General features: G+C 39.1%; 1 protein-coding gene across 1 annotated transcript in view; it reads right to left on the reverse strand.

Moving 5' to 3' along the window:
- Positions 1 to 21,216, reverse strand: part of SH2D4B (SH2 domain containing 4B) — a 95,692-nt gene that overhangs the window by 57,907 nt on the left and 16,569 nt on the right. The window lies entirely within an intron of this gene.

Genomic DNA, 21,216 nt, shown 5'->3' on the forward strand with positions numbered 1-21,216 from the left:
AGTAAGGCATGTTAGAGGTCCTAGTTACCTGGTGTTGACAAATACTGTCATGCAGCAAATTGACTAAAATGCTTCTAAAATTAAAAGCAGATGTTACAAAAGCCACAAGAATCCTGTTATCACTTTATAAATAAATCAATATGAATTAAACAGGACTAAGTTCTCAGCAATTCGTGCAGGCTATGCAAGCCCTGATGTTAATTCATTTTCCACTTGATGATTGGAGAAAGTTACAATGCTGCTCTTCCAGGAGATTATAGCTCTTCACTATGTAACAGTTTTATCAAAATCAGCAAAAATAATATTTCAGCACTAGGGCCAATAGCCACTTAATTTTGTAAAAAAGCCAAACCAAACCAAAGCCCAACACACTAAAAAACCTGAATTTGGGAGCCTGTTTTCACTGGGCAGGGGCTCAGCTCCTCTGGAGAGTGAGGGCACACTGTGGTAAGGGGCTGCTTTGTGAGACAAACCAAAGGGTGGCCACTCAGAGGCACAACAAAGCACAGATCACACCAGCAGGCTGAGCCACACCCCACTGCTTGATTTTTACACAAGAAGGAAGAGAAAGAGCAGGCCTGTTTCCTCATGAGAAACCTGCTTTATAGATAAGGAGCTATCAAAGCCCTGTATGACTTCCATGACCTCAGATTCAAAAACATCCTGCTAATGCACCTATATGTCCTAATTTTGAAGAATGTAAAATACTATTGCCCTAATTTAGGTGCAAAATCAAACTGATAGAAACCAAAATTCTTGTGAAGATATTCTATCACCTGGAAACACAATGCCAAAGATGCTGGAACAATACCTTCAGCTGAAACAGGATTTCAGAACCCATGGGCTGTAAGAAATCTAGTCCACATGCTACTCTGCAATTCAGGATTGGTCTTATGTATAGATTTTGTCTCCTAAAACAAAATGCTTTTATTATTACTATTATGTTTTAAGAAATACAAGCTTGGCAAGAAAAAAATTAGAGTAAGAAAGATTTTGTTGTGCCTCTCTCTTTTACTTAGTCAGGTATAGAAAGGGGAGACCCTGAGGGGGTTGGCTTTTGTTTCTCTGCTTCTATTCAATTATATTAGAGCTGTGCCTCCACATTTTGGCACTAATTGAAAAAGACTCGCCTTTGCAAAGGCTTCAGGGCAAGCAGTTTCACTGTTTTACTCATTTGTCATCATTCTTTATTTTATTTTGCTTGACTTCACAGACCAGAAATTAAATCCTGATCAGAAGCTATCACGGTGCAGAGAACAAACTCTTCATCATGGATTATGTGTATTTGAGCATGACAAGTAGCACCATCTCTGAACAGCATTCAGCTGCAGAAGCAGCTCAGGATGGAGATACAAGACACAAAGCAAATATTCAGCAACTACTTGTAATGTTCAGTGAGCAACCACACAAGAAAAACGGCAAGATCAAAGAGATTAAATGACACTTCACAAACAACCTGTTGCCTGAAGATTATTCTCCAAAAATATTTGAGGATGGTAACCAAATGATCAAGTGGAATTAATCTTTGTGGGAATTATTGTTTCTTTAACAAAGTAAAAAGTCACAAGTGGAAGAGTTATCATCTAACCACAGCAGCAAATCTGATCAACTTTCTTGTCATGGATTCTCTTTGGGTTGCAGCAATCCCAAAATAAAAAACTGGAAACACAAAGGAGAAGAAAGACAAAGAAACATCCCACCTGATGTAAGCCAATATCCAACAGAAGTAGAAACAAACATCATAAATTTTGCCATTAATTTTTAACCTATTAGACACCGATTCTCATTGCAGTTCATGTTTTCACAAATGTCCAAACACATAGATGGAATTATCACAAAAAAAAACTATTATGATCTCTCCTGATTGCTCAGAAAATTAAGCAAATCTATGAAATCCAAAATAACCTTGAAGAAACACCAAACCTACTATAACTCTTGTTATTTCTAAGATTATCTCATATTTTGTAAAGTGATGAGCTTTGCAACTCTAACTAATGTAGAGTAAAAAAACTCAGGGATAGGAAATAATTCAGGCAAAACAAAAAATAAAAACTGTATTGCAAAAAATTATTCTCTCTCCCCTTCCTTCACAGGCCAAATTAATATATAGATAAATTAATGACTGAGAAGAGCAGGGAAATTTGTAGTAAGATGCCTGCTTCCTGATGGTGGCCATCCATCATTTTTTCAGCCTTCCTGAGAAGAATTTTGAATGGTTTAGGAGGACAATGAGCTCTCCATTGCTTTTCCACCTTGGTTACCCCTAGTTCCATAGTCCAAGCTAAGCTTAAATCATTGCAGAAACATTACAACTCAGCAGCCTATGCACAAAATAAAAGTGACTATTAATGGAGTTCTTTGTTGGCAGTTATTACCTTACAATAATTGCCACAAAACTTGATGCTCTAATTAGTAGCAGTCTCTGCAAGGAGCCCAAGCTGTTTAAAATTTAAGCTTGGAGTTTCCTTTAATCTTAAATGGCATCTTCTGGGACTAGGCACACTGTGCCCCTCCTCTGGTGTAGCATCTTTCTGGCTAAGCACACCTCAACACTATCACTAGAATCCATCTGCTGGGGGAAGGGGAGGGAGGGAGAGGAAAAGGTGCAGAAAAACACTTTCATTTCATTTTTTAAGGGGAAGTCCTTTATTGACTAAGGGCTGCAAATCTCTTCATCCATTTTCCTCTGAGCATGTGCATCTTCCACTCCCTGAACTGAACAGCTCACTGGCAATGCTGATTATTGCTGAGCCAGGAGAACAGCATTTGCATTTTATGACACAGCCATATAATCTACTCTAGCCATGTAATTTGCATAAAAATATTGTGCTATAACCTACACATTACAGGGGAAGAGAGGGCTGTAATGCATCTCTCTCCTTAAAAATTAATATGATTAAGAAAATATTATTTTTAAAAAAATGTTTTCTTCACATGACTGAGAAAAAAACCCAGTAAAGAAAAAAGGTGGCAATCATGTTGTCCAGACTCTGAACTCCATGGTCTTAATTTCTTATGGTTTGTGTCTTTATATTTTTCATTTTTTAAGAGGAAGGAGCATGCAGTATCTTAACTTTTTAAGTCCTGCTGTGTCATCCTCAAAAGAAGAACAGTAGAACCCAGAACTAAATGATGCAGGAGGGAGCTGACTATGTAAAGGGGAAAGGTAAAATTAACATTTGGTTGAGGTCTCCAAAACCCTACAAATCTGTCACTACAAAAGCAAATCTGCTTTGGCATTCCCCATGAACTAGCCTTATGTCTGATTTGAAGTTGCTGTTAATTAAAAGCTAGAAAAAACCAAAACCAATTGAGAACCATCCCTTCCCCACCTCCTCTATCACAGATGGGCACAACAAAACCTGCCTGGTTTTCCTCCATTTCCATAGTCAAGTCTGTGGCTCCCTCTAAGGGCTGAAATGAGTTTTTCAGCAGCACAATCTGCAGCTGGGTCAGAATGATTTTTTCCCCTGAAGCTGCTATTCCACTATAAAGCACCACATAAAGCAAAAATGAGGGTATGTTTTTCCAGACCTTCCTTTTCAATAGAGCTCTAGCATCAGTAAATCAGACTGAAGCATGTTTTGGAGCATGGACAGGCTTTGCATGCTCATCATCTTCCCTGTACTCATTCAAGACTGCTATTTCTGCAAGGCACTCTGCCAACTACAAAGAAAAGGAAAATTCTAAAAATTTAGATTTGTATAGCAAAATACGAATTAAATAGATAGATTAAAATCTTATCCTAATGAAATGAAATGCAGCAAGAGAGCTACAAACCAATCCATGAGAAAACATGTCTTATACTGTCAGTCTTACAGCTGCAAGTGAAACAATGCTAACTGGGGATTTTAATAGTGCAATGAAGATTTACAGTGGCAGGAATCTCAGAGACATAGGTTTTGCTTGGTTTTATTTTAATTCAAATCTGGTATTCCTCAGTCCCACACAGAAATCAGACAATCACAATTATAGAGAGCACTGACGGTAGGGAAAGCAAAGGGATAGGCACTAACCCAGGGAAAGCAGTATTTGCAGTCCAGGGCTGCAGAGAGTAGAGCCATCTGTCATTACTCCAGTCTCCCAAGGTTGGTTTTGTGCTCTGCAACACTACCTGCCCTTCAGAAGAAGTCCCATCAGTGATTATTTTTGCCTGGCACTGTGGCAATCCTACCCAGAAAGATTACTTTAGGGCCATCCCTTTGTGTTCTGTGCCACAGCTGTCACACACACAATTACACTGGAGCCTGTGATGCCTTCAAGGTTCGGCACAATTTATTAGAGATTTGGGGACCTGAGAGCAAAGGACAGCACTTTGATTTTTCTTCAGTTTGATAATAGATATTCTGACCTACATTACAAAGGTCTGAGAAGTACGTAGAACAATATACACTAACAAGCCTGCTGTGCAAGACACAAAAAAGAGCCCATCATAATTTGTCAAATGGAGAATAAAGCATCCACTATTAAAATAATTCAGAATGAGAGTGAGTAAACCAAACAGAAGAAAGAAAAAAAAAAGCCAAGGCTCCTTGACAGAGTTGATCTGAGAAACATGGTAAAAAGGCTACATCCAGTGTTCCCTAAGCCAGCCACTGAAGAGAGAGAGACTTGGCAGAGGAAGGGCAGATGATGATGACAGAACACTCCCACACACTGCAGTTAACTAGAACAGGGTTCTTGGTACTTCACCAACCTCTCCCTGAGATTGTGCTGTCTAATTCAATTGGTGCATATCTCATTGACAAAATAGTAATCAAGCTCTTCAGGTTGGGCTCTCAGCTACAAATAGGGTGTATTTGGTTGGCAGGCAGCAGGTTCTACTTGGGAAGCAATTACAGCTCACTAAGTGTCTGTAGGGATCTAACCTTATCAGATTAAAAGGCACACTGGTAACAGCATCCTAGGACTTCCTTTGTTCAAAAAGATATGCAGAATGCACTGCCTCCTGCTCTCCTATTTACACTTCCTTGCTCACATCAGGGCGTTATATTGCACTGTACAGAACACAGCCTGTGCTTACACTGCACACTGCAGGCCAGCTTTGTGCTGGATAAGTACAAAATACATCAGCCCATGTGTTTCTCAGAAGTCTCCAATGGAGACTGAAGGAGGCCATCCAGGACCCTTCAAAGCAGAAATGGTTGCCTTTCAACTCTGGAGTGATAGGTTTTTCTTAAAGGTCTATACACCTTTTCTTTTTATTGATTTACCTCTATCTGATCTTTATAATGATCTGTTAACCAAGGAGGAAACTCTAAGTGCAGACAGCTGCCTAAAGGATATTGCTGTAGTGTGCCCTTCCTTCCCTGCCCCTCAGCACACACCTTCCCAGACCCAGCTGTCTGCATAGCAACAGCACACTTATCTTCAAGCAGGAATTCAGTATTCTCCTCCATGTGAATTACTTGCTTTGTGTATCTGCGAAGCCCAAAGAGACCTTTGAATTCCATGACCTAATTGCTACATGAAATTATTCCAGCATTTAGTATGTTTTCAGTGAAGTTCATTACAATAAGCTACCCAAGAGATAGTATACTCTACATTATGCAAGTTTCCTCTCTCAGATATATATTAACTTATGAAAACGCTCAGTAAGTTCACTTTTTTCCATCTCACCATAAGTGCATCAGAACATATCATGTAAGAGCTAATTTCCTTTAATATACTCCCTGGTACCATTCAGCTGCATAATACATAATGCAGCAGTCGTAGCATATCAGCTTCACATCATATCAGACACTGCATTATGGCAGCAGAATTGATTACTTGTGTAATTGAAGGGCACCAATAGGAATATTTTTAATCATTTAAGTGACTCATCAGCTTCATATACAAAATGTCTTACTTTAGTGGCACCATGCAGGTGACTTTCTTTCGGGCCATAGCAGTTTAACCCACGTCTATTTCTTGTCATTTTTGTTGGCAGTGCAATCCTACAGATTTACAAAAGGTAAAGCATAAACTGAATGTTGACTATAAAGGATTTCTTTTGAATATCAGACTCCTGTTTGCAAGACCTAATAAAAATCCAGCTAGACAAAAGTAGTTTTGTTTCTGATGGGAGTTTTTGTGGGTCTGTTTTTGTTCTGTTCTTTTTTTAATTGTAATATTTCACTCACCATAAGAAGCCAGACTTTGCTTTCAAGGGTCAGATGGAAAAATCCACAAACATTTTATATTGTTCTATTATATTGTTCTCTTATTTTCAGCTTCACTTGCTGCTGCCCACCTCCTAAGGTAGCAAAACCTCTGCTGCAAAAAAGTGCCTAACTTGCTGCTGCAGATCACATTCAGCACTTTCCATGTCTTGACACTGAAGTGTTGTTCAAAAGTTTAAAAAGCAGTACATAAAGGATTTTGAAAATCCTTCCCTTTTACTTGAAGTCTTATTAAGACCTTCTCTACTGCTGTCATATTCCATAGAACAAAGAGTAGCTCAAGACATTCCTGAAACTTGATTTTTTTTTCTAAACTTTAATCATCTTCACAGTTTCAAACCACAAAACCTGGATTAAGCCTACCGGCTCATTTTCACAATACAAGCTTGCATAGCTCTGGCATTCACGTCTGTACTCCATTCATCTGACAGAAAATACCATTTTCAAAGCTATTTGCAAAATTATGACTCTTCATCCTCAGCCTTCTCTCTGCTCTCCTCACGCTCCCAAAGGCCAGGCCAGGCCGGCACACCGTGCCATGGCCTGCCTGTGCAGCCCGAGGCCCGGCTCTCCGTGTTCCTCACAAACCTTCCCGAGAAGCTGAGCTGATGGTGGCCTGGAGGGTGTTGCTACCTCCCTGCTACCCCTACAGGAAAAAAAGATGATTTATTCCTCAGGAGAGCAAGCAAGCAGGTCAACTTCTGAAAGTAAAGGTGAGGCTCAGGGAATTCGTCTCACAGTCACCATAAACTGCACTGTGGTTCCAAGTGTGAACAGTGGAGGAAGACCTGGTCCCTCTGATTGGACTGGTAAAATGTGATTTATTTAGTAGAGGTGGGAGTTTTTACATTAATACTCTCAGGAGTTTCAACTCACTCATCCAGTAGGTCACATCTTACGGATTCAAACAGATCCTTTGATTAAATTATGCTGATAACCATCAGTCTCTCAGTGAGATGAGTCGTACGCTGACATGAAACAGGTTAGTGAGAGCTTTTAATTTTTCACTACTGGCACCACAACAGTTCTTGGCAAACTATATTAACCATCAATTCTGAGCCCTCAGTGAACTACAGGAAGCCACCCCATTTTCTCCTATGAAATTCAGAAAGGTCACAGATCTGCTACATTCAGCCTTACGAACAAATGCTACAGGGATAACTGGGTGAAGGGATAATGGCTTGTGATGATCAAAATGATCCTGCAGGCTTATTTACAATGAATCCATAAACTCACCCAAGAGAGAAACAGACTGCTCCTAACTGGAGCTGTCATCGAGCAGATCAAAGTCAGCACTTAAAAAGTATAAATACCAGAATGCACTGGAGTGATGCTGGACTTGTACTGAAAAGTTTATTTTTAGTCTTTAATTTATTCATTTAAAGTAATAATCCTTATAAGCATGATTATTATGAAAAAGAAAACAGTTTTATATCCCTCTCTAAATTTTATTGGAATTGTCTGCAGATTTGTCACCAGCAGAGACCCTATTTTTTGGTCCAGCTGTTAAAGAAAATATAGACTGAAGCAAGCATTTAACTTTATGCTGTATAGTCAACTTTAGTAAAATCAATGGGATTACCTAGACTGTGCAATATTAAAGAGCTTTGTAGGTCACTGAAGAAATGGGATCAGACGTTGCATTTTCCCTGAAAAAGCACAGTAACTACCAGGGACTATTATGTGATATGTGTGGGAGTAGGAAAACACAGGCCAAATTCTTATCCCAGGAATAAGCATTTGGAAGCCACAGGGAAGCTCACAAGACCAAGCAAACATTCAGCTGAAAGGCCAAAAAGCTGCAATGACCCTCTAGGACAGGGGGATTGTTTGGAGAAAAGATGCACACATGCAGGCTCCTTTGAGCCAAGGAAAAGCAGGTAGAGCACTGTAACAACCTTGAGGCTTCTCTAGGCTGCACAGGAGTTTGAACTGCCCCAGCTCCACTCCTGGCCCTTCCCACTGAGCCCAAAGCTATGCAAAGAGTTTGGCTCAGCTAAACACAAAGCTGGTCCTGGTGATTGTATCTTACTCCCTTCCTACAATCCTACAGAAATACTCAGAGACTGTATTTCTTTAGTTGTTGTTGTTCCATTACAAAAATGCTTCATTAAAACTTATTTTCTGGAAATAAAATCCATTGTAGAGCAAGAGGTCGATATTTGCATTATTTAGGAGGGATAGTGCAGACACTGACTATGTGGAACAGGGATGAAATGCCTAGGAAAAAAAAGAATAAGCTGCAGGAGGATGCAGATGGTTGATACAGGAAGTCAGTTTAATGTCACAGCTCAATTTAAGGTCAGAGCTGAATTTAAAAAAAGAAGGAGGAAAGAAAACCGTTAGAAACTAAAAATAAACAGACTACACTGTTTCAATAAAGCAAGAACCCATATTTTAACCAGTAATATTCCATTGTAATCCAGATCTTCAATCAGAAACTATGCTGGACAGATGGAAATTGTGACTTTGCAATCAAGTCCAGAATTCCATGATGTTTACCTCCCAGAAATTCATTAGCTTCATGGACTTACTATGATACATTTTCGATTGTGAAAAAATACCCTTTTTCTAAATTCAGTAGCAGGTTGAACACAAAGATGCTTCTCTGCTACTGATATATCACTGTATCTTGCAGCTCTTATATATAACAAAATAGCTTGGACCATTAATGTACCATAGATGAACTCCTAGTGAGCAAAGATATTTTGTGAATTTTTTTCCTAAATATTCAATAAACAAAATAATATATAATGATTTCTGTAATAATAATCACATGTTTCTGTATTTACCCACTCCTTTACCACACGAGGATTGTAAAAAATCATATACACAACTTCACTCAAAAAAGCAATCCTAATTTCATAACTTTTTACATCTAATTATATATTGTCATCACCAAAGTGGAAAGACATGAAGAAAACCCACAACAATTTCAGAATAACACAAACACAGTTCTGAGCATCGTAAATACTTGCGCATATCCTTCCCTTGTCATTTCTCTTTCTAAGTTCATGTGTATCAGCAGCAAGTCTTTTTTGTGGATTTTACAGGCTCTTCTATGCCCTACAAAGTCAGAAGTTCAGGTAGTTTCAATAATTCCTGGTTTTCTCAAAAAAAAAAAAAAAAAAAGGAAGTAATTTTTTTACATTCCAAGCAATTTTATAGTACCATGAGCAAAATGCACAAGCCTTTTTTCTCTGATCAAAGAAGGTGCTGGATTGCTTTGCTGCTCTTCAGAACAGGGAATTCTCCACTCAAAAGATGCCCAAGAGTATTTCATTTCAGGAATCTGTCACAAGGAACAAGCATGGTTGGGTTCTCTGTATCTTCTAGAGTCTCTCCAAAGGTCAGCTGGAATCATCTTCCAATATCCCTAAGTAAGTACTCTGGTAATTTTTTAAACAGCTGAGCTGTAGGACCTATCTGCTTCTTTCTCTTGATATTACAATTTTCACTGCCTCAGGAGACAGAGCTGGAAATAGAGAAGCTCAAGTCAGAATTCATTCACTGGGCTTTGAATCTGTCTCTTGAGCCTCAGCATGTGCAACTAAATGAGAGCCAGCCTAAAAAAACCTCTAGCTATTAATGAAAACTATTGGAAGCAAACCCTCAAATACTCAGAGGGCCTTAGAAAGAACTGACACCAAAAATTAATCTCAGCAGTGAAGTTTCTCTGATCTCCATTATAAAGAAAAAGAACAGCAGGATTTATATAACAATACGTAATTAAAAAGAGGCATAGAAGATAGTGAATATTTCACTAATGTTAGTTCTTGCAGTGTTGTTTGAATTTTACAGTCAAATACATGAGTTCTCTGAGCCTGACAGAGATTAAGCACAAATAACTGAATCTAATACCTGCTTCTAAGCCTTATCCCTGAGCAATAAATGTACTAATTGCAGAAAGCAGGATCTAGGTTTCCTTTTGTGCTCTACATGTTGTCACACATGGATGGAAATAATTAGCATTTATCAGAAGGGTTTTGGATCAAAAAAGTTCAGTGAAAGCCTAAGTATTTTGGAGACATATCAATAAACATTTCATTAAGAAAGGCTGCTTAGGGCTAGGTCTATCTATGCCAGTGAGACATTCTTATTGCTCTGGACCTATACTAAAATGCTGGATGTACCTGAATGAATTCCCACCTAAACCTACACTCAGCAGACAGTAGGCAGAACAGAGGTGTGTGCATTGTAGCCCATTCCCAAACCAGCTTGGTGAACCTAGCTGGGTATCTCTGCAGCCTTCTAATTGAAATACAAAGGTTTCAATTCCAGAGATGACACCCCAACACAGCTCCGGTTGTAGAAGCATAAAAATGAAGCTGAAATCTTCCAATGTAGAAGAAAATGAAATGTCAAAACATCAAAAAACTTTTCTGGAACCAAGCTTCTGTTGTGTAGCCAGCCCCTATTGTGACACATGTTATGAAGCAAATTATCTTTTTACTGAACCAGACAGGAAGAATGAAAAATCTATAGCTAATTTAAAATCTGCCTGCTCCACACAGTATCTAAAATATTTTCCAAATGCATAGTGGCAGAACAGTTCTCCTAAACAAGGGATTTGCCCATTTGCCCTCCAGCTCATCATTGATACTCCCTTAAACATTGTTAAGTCTCTTTAAAAGTTCATTATTTTTCTTTCAGAAAGTTTCTTACCAAGGTCCTAAGGAAAAAAAAAATATTTGAAAGTAAGTTACATGAAAAGACATATGACATTTCGCAGCCTCAACAAAACAAGGGAACCTATAGAAAAGTTCTCTTTTTTTCATTTCTTTTTTCATATAACTAAACTATTAGAGTCAACCTCTGACAATCTAGGATTTCTATTGTGCTAAATGCTACAGCCAAAGTAACAAGGAATGGAAAACTGGCCTGTACTCATGATGATAATGATTCCCAGGTAAAAGAGGGTGGCAATGGTTTGTAATTATACTCCTTCAGTCACACAAATCCCCAGCTCCTGCCCCAAAGAGCACAGCTCAGGAACATGCACTGAGATGGCTTAGGCTTCACTGCCTTAATGCAATTCACAGATTTCTAATTCACCACAAGGCCTCCGTACTCCAGGGAGAAAGGGAAGTATTAGCCCTGCTTTAGCCCCTTTAACAAAAACCTGCAAAGAAATAAATCTTCGCACACAGCCCTTCAGACACAGCTGCAGCTGTGCAAGTCTGTGCCACGGCCTCTCAAGCAGCCTGAGGACTTCTGTGGGCAGCAGCATCTGCAGAAGCGCACCAGACTGCCGCAAACACACAGCAGCAGCAGCAGCCTGCATCAGACAGAGGCCGATGTTGGTCCACTAGGACTGAAGTGCAAGACTGGCAAAGTAGAAGTGAAACCAAGAACGTGAATGACCTCCTGGACTGAGCTCACAGAAACCATTCATCCCAAGAGCACTCCTTAAAATGTTGCAGAATTGAAGGATATTAAAACTAAATTCATTGCACACAGAACTCTTACTCCTCAGCATGGAGTGATTTGGCCACCCTCCTGAGAATAATGGTGCTCATGCCTTGGAGCTAACCTGACCTTCTTCCATGACACAGTTACAGCACCAAACAAGATTAAGAATAGTGTTTTGAAAACTCTGAGAAACATTAGCATGTGGGACTCATAAAAGTGACTCACACAGAGTAGAAACCAGAGCATTGCAGCCTTACCAACAACTTGAATCTTCACATGCAAGGTTCCAGACTAAAGTTAAATTCTGCCAAGATCACAACTATCACATCTATTCCTGTTAGTCATTTCTTTGCTTTCCAGAAGCATCTCTTAGTAATGAGGACTGAAATGACATATTTTCTACCTTCCCCCTTTTCTTAGAAAGGATAGTTTCTCCCTGGTTCCTAAAATCACAGAGTTCGAATCCATCAAGTCTCTGACCATTACAGGGAGCTCCAGATAAGCTTCTTTGAAATGTGAGTCAAGGGAAAGGAAGGAGATGGTGGTGGTTTTTTCCTCAGCTGAAGTTACTCAGGTTGACAGGCATCTGATGCTTTCCATTTAGTATTTTTATTCTGTACTAAAAAGCATAAAAAATGTGTGGGTGTATGCATAATTTTAGTGCACCAGCACCACACAAAACAGAAAGCAAGAAGTGGTGCATAAAAATTGCAGCAGGGGAGAGCACAGACAGATAGAACTATTGAAATATAAATAGATTTGCAGGATCTAAATACTTTATGGATGCACAGAAAAGGACACTTGAAGTGAGTGTCGCTATAAATGTTGTTGCTTTTAATTAATTAGGAATACCAGGCTAAGCCAGTCTGAAAGTGAAAGAAAAGTGACAGTAGTAATACATACAGTTATTGAACAAGTCTTTTTTTACCATCAGGAAATGTTCAATTTGGGAATACGACCATTAGGTATATCCCATTTTAAAAACCCTGACCAAACAGCCAGAACTCCAAACATGGTCCCTGGATATGCATAAATTCTGTCTATAGTGAGTACATAGGGACCAGAGTGCTACACGGTCATAGTGGCAATTTGTCCTGGATTTGGTGATATCTGTAGCCTACTTGGGCCTGGAGTTACAAGAGAATTATCAAACACCAAGAAATACAGGACAAACAGCATGCTCAGATCAAATCTAACATGCACAAGAACATGCAGAGTAAATCCAGTGCATAATAGATGTGCGTGCTTCTTTTCAGGAAATGTTGGACAGAACTCTGGTAGCTGTAATTATGTGTTTTTACCTGTAAGAATACATAGCAATTTTCATAATAAATCAGGCATGTACCTTTAAACTCAATAATGGTATTTGCTAACATGGATTCCCCATCAAAGTACTGCAGAGACACCTGAATTGCAGAGAGCAATCAATCTCTGATGTCCTGCACACAGCTGGAGCAGCACTGCAGCACGCAGGCAGGAGCAGCCACATCTCTCGGAGTGCTGTGATGCTGGGCACTGCTCCCTGTGTGGTGATGTGTCCCCATGAAAAGGATGGCACTTGCTGTGCATCTTAATGTGCTGCTGTAAGATCAGCCTATTCCCAATTCTTTCCCCAAAGCAGTTTACTGAAGCACGACCACAGACTCGAGCTTGCTTCTCCTCTCAGATATGCTCACCCTCTGCTCTAACTCCTCCACTCTCCCTTCTGTTCTGTTAGGTTTATTTTCATCACAGTTACAGAAGTTTCATGCTGAGCAAGTAAAATTATAGTTCCTTTTCTAAAAATCTTTTGATCTTTCCCAAAATAACTGCATCTACCAGACCTGTGAACCAGACCAAAATACCCTTCACTAGTATTCAAAGGCAGAGAAGATAAACAGTGCTATATAAATCAGATTATGTTCCCCAGTGCAGAAATTCCTTCCCAATAAATCTTTTTCTAGTATTTTGTTGCTCAGATCAACACAGATACATACTGTCCACTATTTTTTTTTTCTCCTGGGAAGAGGACAGTTTACTTGAAGCCACAATCAAATGAATCACATTTACACCTTGTAAAAAATTAAAGCAGCAAATTAAGCTGCAGATGAGAGATACATCACACTGCAGAATATTAGATTAACTTAACTTAAAGCAATCCATCAACTAAGAAAGGAAGAAAGACCCATCCATTTATTCTAGATAATTTATTTTGCTGAAAGGAAGTTTTTTTCATTGGTATCTGCAGAGAAAATAGTTTCTGCCTATCAGTCCTGGGATGTGCCTACAAGAGCAGGCATAAATACAGCTCAGGTCCCCCAGGTTGAGGCCCAGCTTTACCTCAGAAGCTGTAGAGGCACAGGACCTGCCTGAGACCATTGTTCCTCTCAGCAGTGCTGACCAGTTAGTGCTTCACCAGAGCTGAGCTTGTTCCTCACCTGAGGAATAGGGACACTGCTGGCTCCTCTCTCTGCCACTGACCCTCTGCCAGGTTACTGATGAGATATCTTTTGCTTTTTCAGTTTGGTGTAAACTTTTCCAGTGCAAAAATTGCTCCCTGTGCATTTGTACAGCACCCAGCTCAATCAGCACCTGAGCAGTATCTCTTACAAAAGATTTCCAGATTATGTGCAAACAGAAAGAGCTTTTTACAGCTTGACATTGCTGTTCTATAAATTTGCACTCCCAAACCATCTTATTTTGTCAATCTTTGAAACTGATTAGTTTGCATATAAAATCAAAGTTCAATTGGCCCAGGATTTTCATACCTGGCTGCTTGTCAGTGCTTTGTGCAGTGTTATGAACCTCTGTTCCCCCATCAGTATTCACTGCAGCAAGATGATGAACGACACTGAAGATGTGTTTATCTGATGTGATTTCTTACTTGTCTTCACCCATTTGCTATATACCTCATTTTGTTTCCTTTGTTGTCTTCAGTCTTTTACCAAGGAAAATTGTTACATTTTTTTCATGATTACCATTTTCTGCATATCCATGAACCTGATCCAGCTTCTTTGAAAAAATTTCTATTGACTTCAGAACACATGGAACTGGCCTCTATAGAGGATGAATGTGTCTGGCATGCCTGATGCTGCAGTACCACCACCTACCCATCCTCTCTGGTTCTTGTCTCTTTTGGGCTTCACACTTCACCGGCTCTGCCAATAAAATGCTAACATTTAACTTCCTGGCTTGCATTTCAGAAATATCCCAACCTCTGGCCATGCTGGCAGCATGTGGCAATCCTGCCTAAGCCTCAGTCTGCACTCTGACCTCAATAAACAACAGTACCTTTGATACCCAAAAGCCAACAAGAACCAGCTCATCTTGTCAATCTCTGAACCAGCAGGAAGGTCTCATCATTTTGTGACGTGCAGCTTAATCCATGACTGATCTTGGTCCCTTTTAAGCAGTCAAGCATACGTGCTCTAGTTCTCCATCATCAGTAAAAAGCATTTTTTTCTGGATGTGACAATGTAAACATAATACAATACACACAAGAATTTTCCCTATTACAGGATGTAAGGTAGCAATCTTTACCTTGGGACTTTTATTTTCCTATTCATAAGTAACTTTGCAGGGCATGTCATTTCAATTGGAAAAAACAAATTATGCCAGAAAGAATTCAGCTCATCTTCTCTCTCCATAAGCCCAGCCAAAGGGACCAGCTTTTTAATTATAGAGCAAGAGTCAGTAAAACATTTCCACCTCCTTTACAGGATCCTCAGGCTCCAAACTCATTATCAGATTGCTTTTTAAGAGTCAGCAAATTAAACTCCCTCCAGCGTTATAATCACCACTGTGATTATAATTCCGTGGTGCAGTGAAGTTTTAGGATGCTACAGACTTGGAGCCAGTGTTACAACCACAGACTGCACCACAGCCCCCACCAAGCAGCACCACACTGGGAAGCTCAATCTGCTTACTGGAACAATCTTTAAATAGTATTAACTGGCAGACAGCATTTCCTCTAGCTCAGGCTGCAGCAACACTAGGGGGTTGTAATGCATCCCAAACAGAACACAGCACATGCTTCGTAAGCTGTCCTATAACTGGCTCTTATTTATTAGAGATTCAACTCTCCCATAAAGTAGGCTTGGAAAGGCAACAGGAAGAAACAAAACAACTATATTATTTTTCAAACCATTATTTTCAAACTATTGCTTCAAAGCCAGCAATTTTTTGACAACCAATTTTTGGAAAGCCATGCTTTTTAAGTAACCATTACAAAATCATAGTTGAGAATATTTCAGAAAGCATTCTACTTGATCAAAAACCAGTAAGCCAGAGATGGCACCTTCAGGCTCTAAAGTTTTCTTTACAAAAAAAAAAACAAAAAAAAAAAAATCCTCTTTTATATTTTAGCCACAGGCTTGAAAGATGAGTGTGAAGGGTTTGGACCATTTCTCAAGCACTTAGTACCTGCCAGGTGAGGTCCAGGTATGGATAAAATTTGGCTAGACTTTAAAATCAGCTTCTAGGAACAGTCTTAAATCTGCCTGCAAGTAGATGCCAATTGTAATCTAGTCTCTCTTGGAACTCTCTCCCTTATTAGATTCAATAATCACTCTTCTGAATGACAGCAAAGGGAAATTCACTAAAAACTGTTTTGGAGATGTGAAAGGATCTCTCCCAGTGTGATAATTACTATGTTTCCGTTTCTGTTAATGACATCTAAGAACTGGAAACAAAAGTAGTGCTGGAGGATTAAGTAATTATGGAGTATTAGATGCATTTGAAGAGCAGGGTCACAGAAAAAGGCAGGAGGAGGAAAGAGTGAGCATGCTGTGGGCTGCTCATCAGCTTGAAAGCTGTAAAATATTCCCCCTTACTCACAGCGTGGTGGCTGTAAAGGACACAGACTCACAGCACAGATCAGCTGTTCTTTATTGTCCCCATTCTGGAGAGCTACAGCTTTTATGGGTAAGTAAAGCTCTTGTTAACTGTAGATGGATACAATCTCTAGTCTATGCTTAATTTTCTCTCATCTAGAAATTGCAGATGCATGTGACAGAAATAGAAAACTAATTTAGGATCATTTAAATGTACAAGTGTAATTCTATGATAAATGCAATACTATAGGTGACCTAAAATTCTTGTGTCTATTTCAAACAATACTTAACACTTACAGTCACATGAAAATTAAGGCTGGTTTAAAGAAAACTAGTAAATTATAGGAATGGCAATGTAAAGGGAACTTGAAGCATTGGAAAATGATGACTTCTTATGAAATTTAAGTATTTGAAAGAGAAGAGAAATTCATTGCTCTCCATTGACAGTACAACACCTATCAAAGCAAGTATGCTCACATGTGCCTCTGCACACATGCTGCACACTGCCAAGCATTACTGAGGGGACTGGAGCTGCATTTAGGTGGTCCAACCTTTGAATATGCTTCTTTATGACTCAACCCTCAGCACAGGGAAAGCTGGAGTACAAGCCCTTAGCTCTGACCTGGCCACGTGAAAGGAATGCCTTTCATACTGGATTTAAAATATACCTTTGAGACTTTAATTTCCGTTAGTCTCCAGATCATTCCAAAGTATTGGTTAACTGGATCTAAGGGTTCAGCCGTCCACCTTCATTCATGTGATGGCAACTCGCATCACACCTGGACCTCGTGACATCAGCAGAACTAATCTTAGTAATACTCAATATGGTTAAGGGTGAAATAATCTCTCTTTAAGAGCAGTATGACAACTGAGCTGCTATTTAGAGTAATTACCTTCCCAGTCAATTAAATGATTATTCCAGTAAAGTTAAGCATTTCAGTAGTTTTGGGACACTGATAAAAAAGCAGGTCAAAATTTAACATAAAACACTTTAAACAGTCAGAAACATTTAGGGGACTAAACTAGTATTAGACAGGTATTGCTTCTGGCTAAACTACCTCTACTGTACAGGTCATTTCTATAGGACTGACTTTCTATTGCAATTCAGGTGGAGACAGCTGAACTTGGTGAATTGTTTCTTCTACTCCTACATCATTTATGTATACCTGTCCTACTTTCTGAATGTTCTGCTCAGAAGGCTTATCCTTTTGATATATTTGATGGTCATGGCTCAAAGTTTTTATTTCCACTTTTGTTCTTGCTCTTTCCAGCCTGATTTTACCCATACAGGACTGTTGCTGCTGCCCAAGTACAAAACTCTGGGCAGGATAACAACAAATGACAAACAGAAACCCGCACACTTCTAAGTTCAGGTCCAACTTATCTTAAAAAAAAAAAAAAAAAAAAAACCAAAACCATTCATTCCTGTAAAGTCATATAACAATTCAGATAATTTTTAGATGTAGACTATGTTACCTTCCTTACATCTAAAAATACTAAAGCCAGCCCAGAAGATATTACAAATTCCTTGTGTGTGCAGTTTTCAGCATTCCCCAGCACCTTGCCATTTGCTTTCAACAGCATTATAAGCCCATAATACATCAATACCATAGGGAAATCCCACAGCTGCTGCTTTTAATACAAGTTGCTTTTCCTTCTCAATTTTAAACATTGTATCAGATGCACTTAAATAAATCAGAGTCAGCAAACTTATTGCTGTCTAGAACCTAATGAAAATTCAGCTACTCTTATTCTTTAGAACTAGAAATAGACTGCACCAAAGTCAATAAAGCCATCCTGACCTGCACAGGCTGCAGGGGGGGAGACAGGGTCCCAAAGCATTTTTAAACCAACTCCTCAAAGGCTCTCAGCCTCTTTTCTGAGGTGCTTTGTGAAATAAAGCTCTTGCACTTGAGGAAGGATGAGATTGTGTCTGAAGGCTCATACCCCGGTATGTGTCCATCTTTTCTGTTTCTAAGGACTTGTTTGTATCACAGGGTCAACAACAATCTAAAAAAGGAAAAAAAAAAAACAAAAAAAAAAACAATCTCCATCTTCTTGCTCTGTTGCAATCCAAGTAGCTTAATATCCAGTTTCCTAAAGCTCTCATTCTTGTGCTTAGGGATCCTTCCACAGGCACTAAAAAAATCTAAACTAAGTAAATAAAATACGGTGCTGCTTGGAAAGAGCTAAATTATCTTTTCACTGTTCTAATATCAAAATCAAATTTTCAGGGGGAGCTGTTCCCTAATGGAAATACAATTAAAATTAAATCTATACAGAAAAAGTACTTCATTCAGGGCCCAGTCCAGGGAAGAACAGTGACAGTACATTGTTGTTTATAAACTGGAAATGGGGACTTTGCTATGGTCCCTTGTAGTTAAGAGTACAAAACTATATCCTGTCAAGTCTAAAAACATTAGGGAATAAAAGCAGCTCAGCTTTATTGAAAGATCTGTAGAAACTCTTTCAAAAACACCAGTTCCAAACAAGAAAAACAAATGTCCATTTAAAAGAAATTACCCCATGTTACAAATCAGAGAATATCTTCAGACTATTAGAATTATCAGAAGTATTTGGAATCAGCGCTGTTCAATACAGGTGTTGAATCCAGCATCCCAAAACTATTTTACCAAATAATTTGATCATTCTTTAACTTATTTGTAAAAAAAAAAAAAAAGTAGAACAATGGGAAGAAATGTAGCCACAAAGAAATGTAGCCAAGACAAGCCCAGCACAGCAAAAGAATCTTAGGACTTGCTCAGAGATAGTCCCTCCCTCTCTCTATTAAATGTTTCTTTTTCTGAAAAGCCCCTTCCACCCACTTAGAGTTTTGATATTAATAACATTATTTAGATAATTTCTAATGATTGCAAGCATTTCTTCCAGACAAATAAAATTGAGAGAAACCTGCCAAGAATTTTGAACCAGATAGTTCTAGGTAACATCAAAAAAGCTTGCACAGCATTACATAAACATGAATTTGTCCAGGAAAATCTTATTGCAACTTTCAGTGTCCAGGCAATACCAACCCACTCGTGCAGCAGAGCTCAAACCTACTCACACAGCACAGGTAACCAGGTCAACATCATTAAGTTTAAACAAACAAGAAATTACCCAGAGGGGAAAAAAAAAATAGGATTTCTAAAATTGCTAAGACCCCTGTGCCTACCTGCATACATTTAAAATCTGATCCTTCTTGCTCTGTTGGGAACAAGCATAAAAGTAACACTTCATAGATATTGAAAAAGTGATGCACAAGTAAACAGATTCTGTTGAGCAACTTGGGTTTGGAGCAGAGCTCTAAACTGTAGGTCATATCTTACAGCAGCGTGTTACTTGCATTAAGCACCAAGAGAGCTTATAAGGCCATAGCTTTAAAATATGTGTCAGAAGAGAGAATGATCTTTTTTTATGGTACAAAGTCTCTTATACTGCATAAAAATATCCAAACACACACACCCACTAAGCAAGGAAAATATTCCTGGCATGTCCATTATGCAACCAGCTTCAATACTGCCTTCCAAGGATCCTCTTCACACCTCTCTCATTATAAAATGGGTCAAAAGCACATGTCAGGATCAACACCATAATATTCAGCACTACAAAATTGCAGACAGCACCACAAAATAATTTTGCATTTAACAGAATTTAGGCAAATTCCCACTACTGTCCATTTTATTCTGGAAACCTCTGAGATTAATAAGGTACCTCACTCCATAGGTCATGCAATCCCCTTCAACAGTGCAGGAACAAAATTCCCCTCTCTCAATGGCTTTTTCCAGACCTTGAGTGGAGTCATACAGGAAATTAGGAAGAAAAAGACAGGTGCAGGGAGAGGACAAGATGCAGACAAAATACACTTTTTTGGCATTGTACCAGAGCAGCAAAAGTGAAATATATGCCCTTTCCAGGCCTACAATAAATCTTTGTACTATAGCTCTTCAAACAACGTTTGTCACACACAAGGAGAACAGACAAATGCTCAGGCCTATACTTGCATAGAAGCCATCATAAATTAAACCCTAGAAATTCAGGAATTTTAATCTGGACAGTGAAACCTTTGTGCTGTGCCTTTTTAGCTGGAGTCAAGGCACAAAAGGCCAACAATTGCATTTGCTTTGTTATTTTCCGTTTCCCCACATAGGTCTCCTGCCACTGGGCTCCCTGGTGGAGCCTCCTTGCTCTGCCAGCTGTGTCCAACGCCCACCTACACTCCCAGCAGACTGATTAGCAGGGAGAGCTGAGGGCTGGGTTGATGCTTTCATATCAGCAAAAAGGCTTCTGCTTTTACACAGCTGTTCTTTTGCTTGGCCAAAAAGCCCCTTGTAGGAGTTGTCAGCCAAAGGAAATTAGTGTTTTCTCTGCCATGGAGTCTAATTGGTTTTTTCTCCACTGACAGCTCTTCAAGCTAAATTTAGGAAGCCAGGAAAATTAGGCTGAATGCTATTTGGCTGAGACTATGGCCCACTTCCCATACACACATGATAACCACAGGGAAGGGTTCCTTTAATTCAGTGTATGCTGCAAAACTTAAGATGTATATTAACTGCATGATCAAAGGCGTCTTTAGAGATCAACATCACTCAACAAAGGCAGAAACTAGATCTCCAGTGAGAAAGACAGAAATTTCATTCATCTCCATAAATGAAGCCAGCTGTCACAATTTGTCTGATTGCTTATCTGCTCACATGTAGCTTTGATACACTGACAATTTACTCCTCTTTCACAATACATGATGAAATCAACACCTCCTGGAACCAAACAGCTGTGAAAGAAGTTGAACTTTGATTTAAACCATCAAGTTTCCTGACCCCTTGTTTACAGAAAAA

Source organism: Pyrgilauda ruficollis, unplaced genomic scaffold (genome assembly GCF_017590135.1).
Source record: "Pyrgilauda ruficollis isolate IOZ18807 unplaced genomic scaffold, ASM1759013v1 scaffold11, whole genome shotgun sequence".
Taxonomy (NCBI): Eukaryota; Metazoa; Chordata; class Aves; order Passeriformes; family Passeridae; genus Pyrgilauda; species Pyrgilauda ruficollis.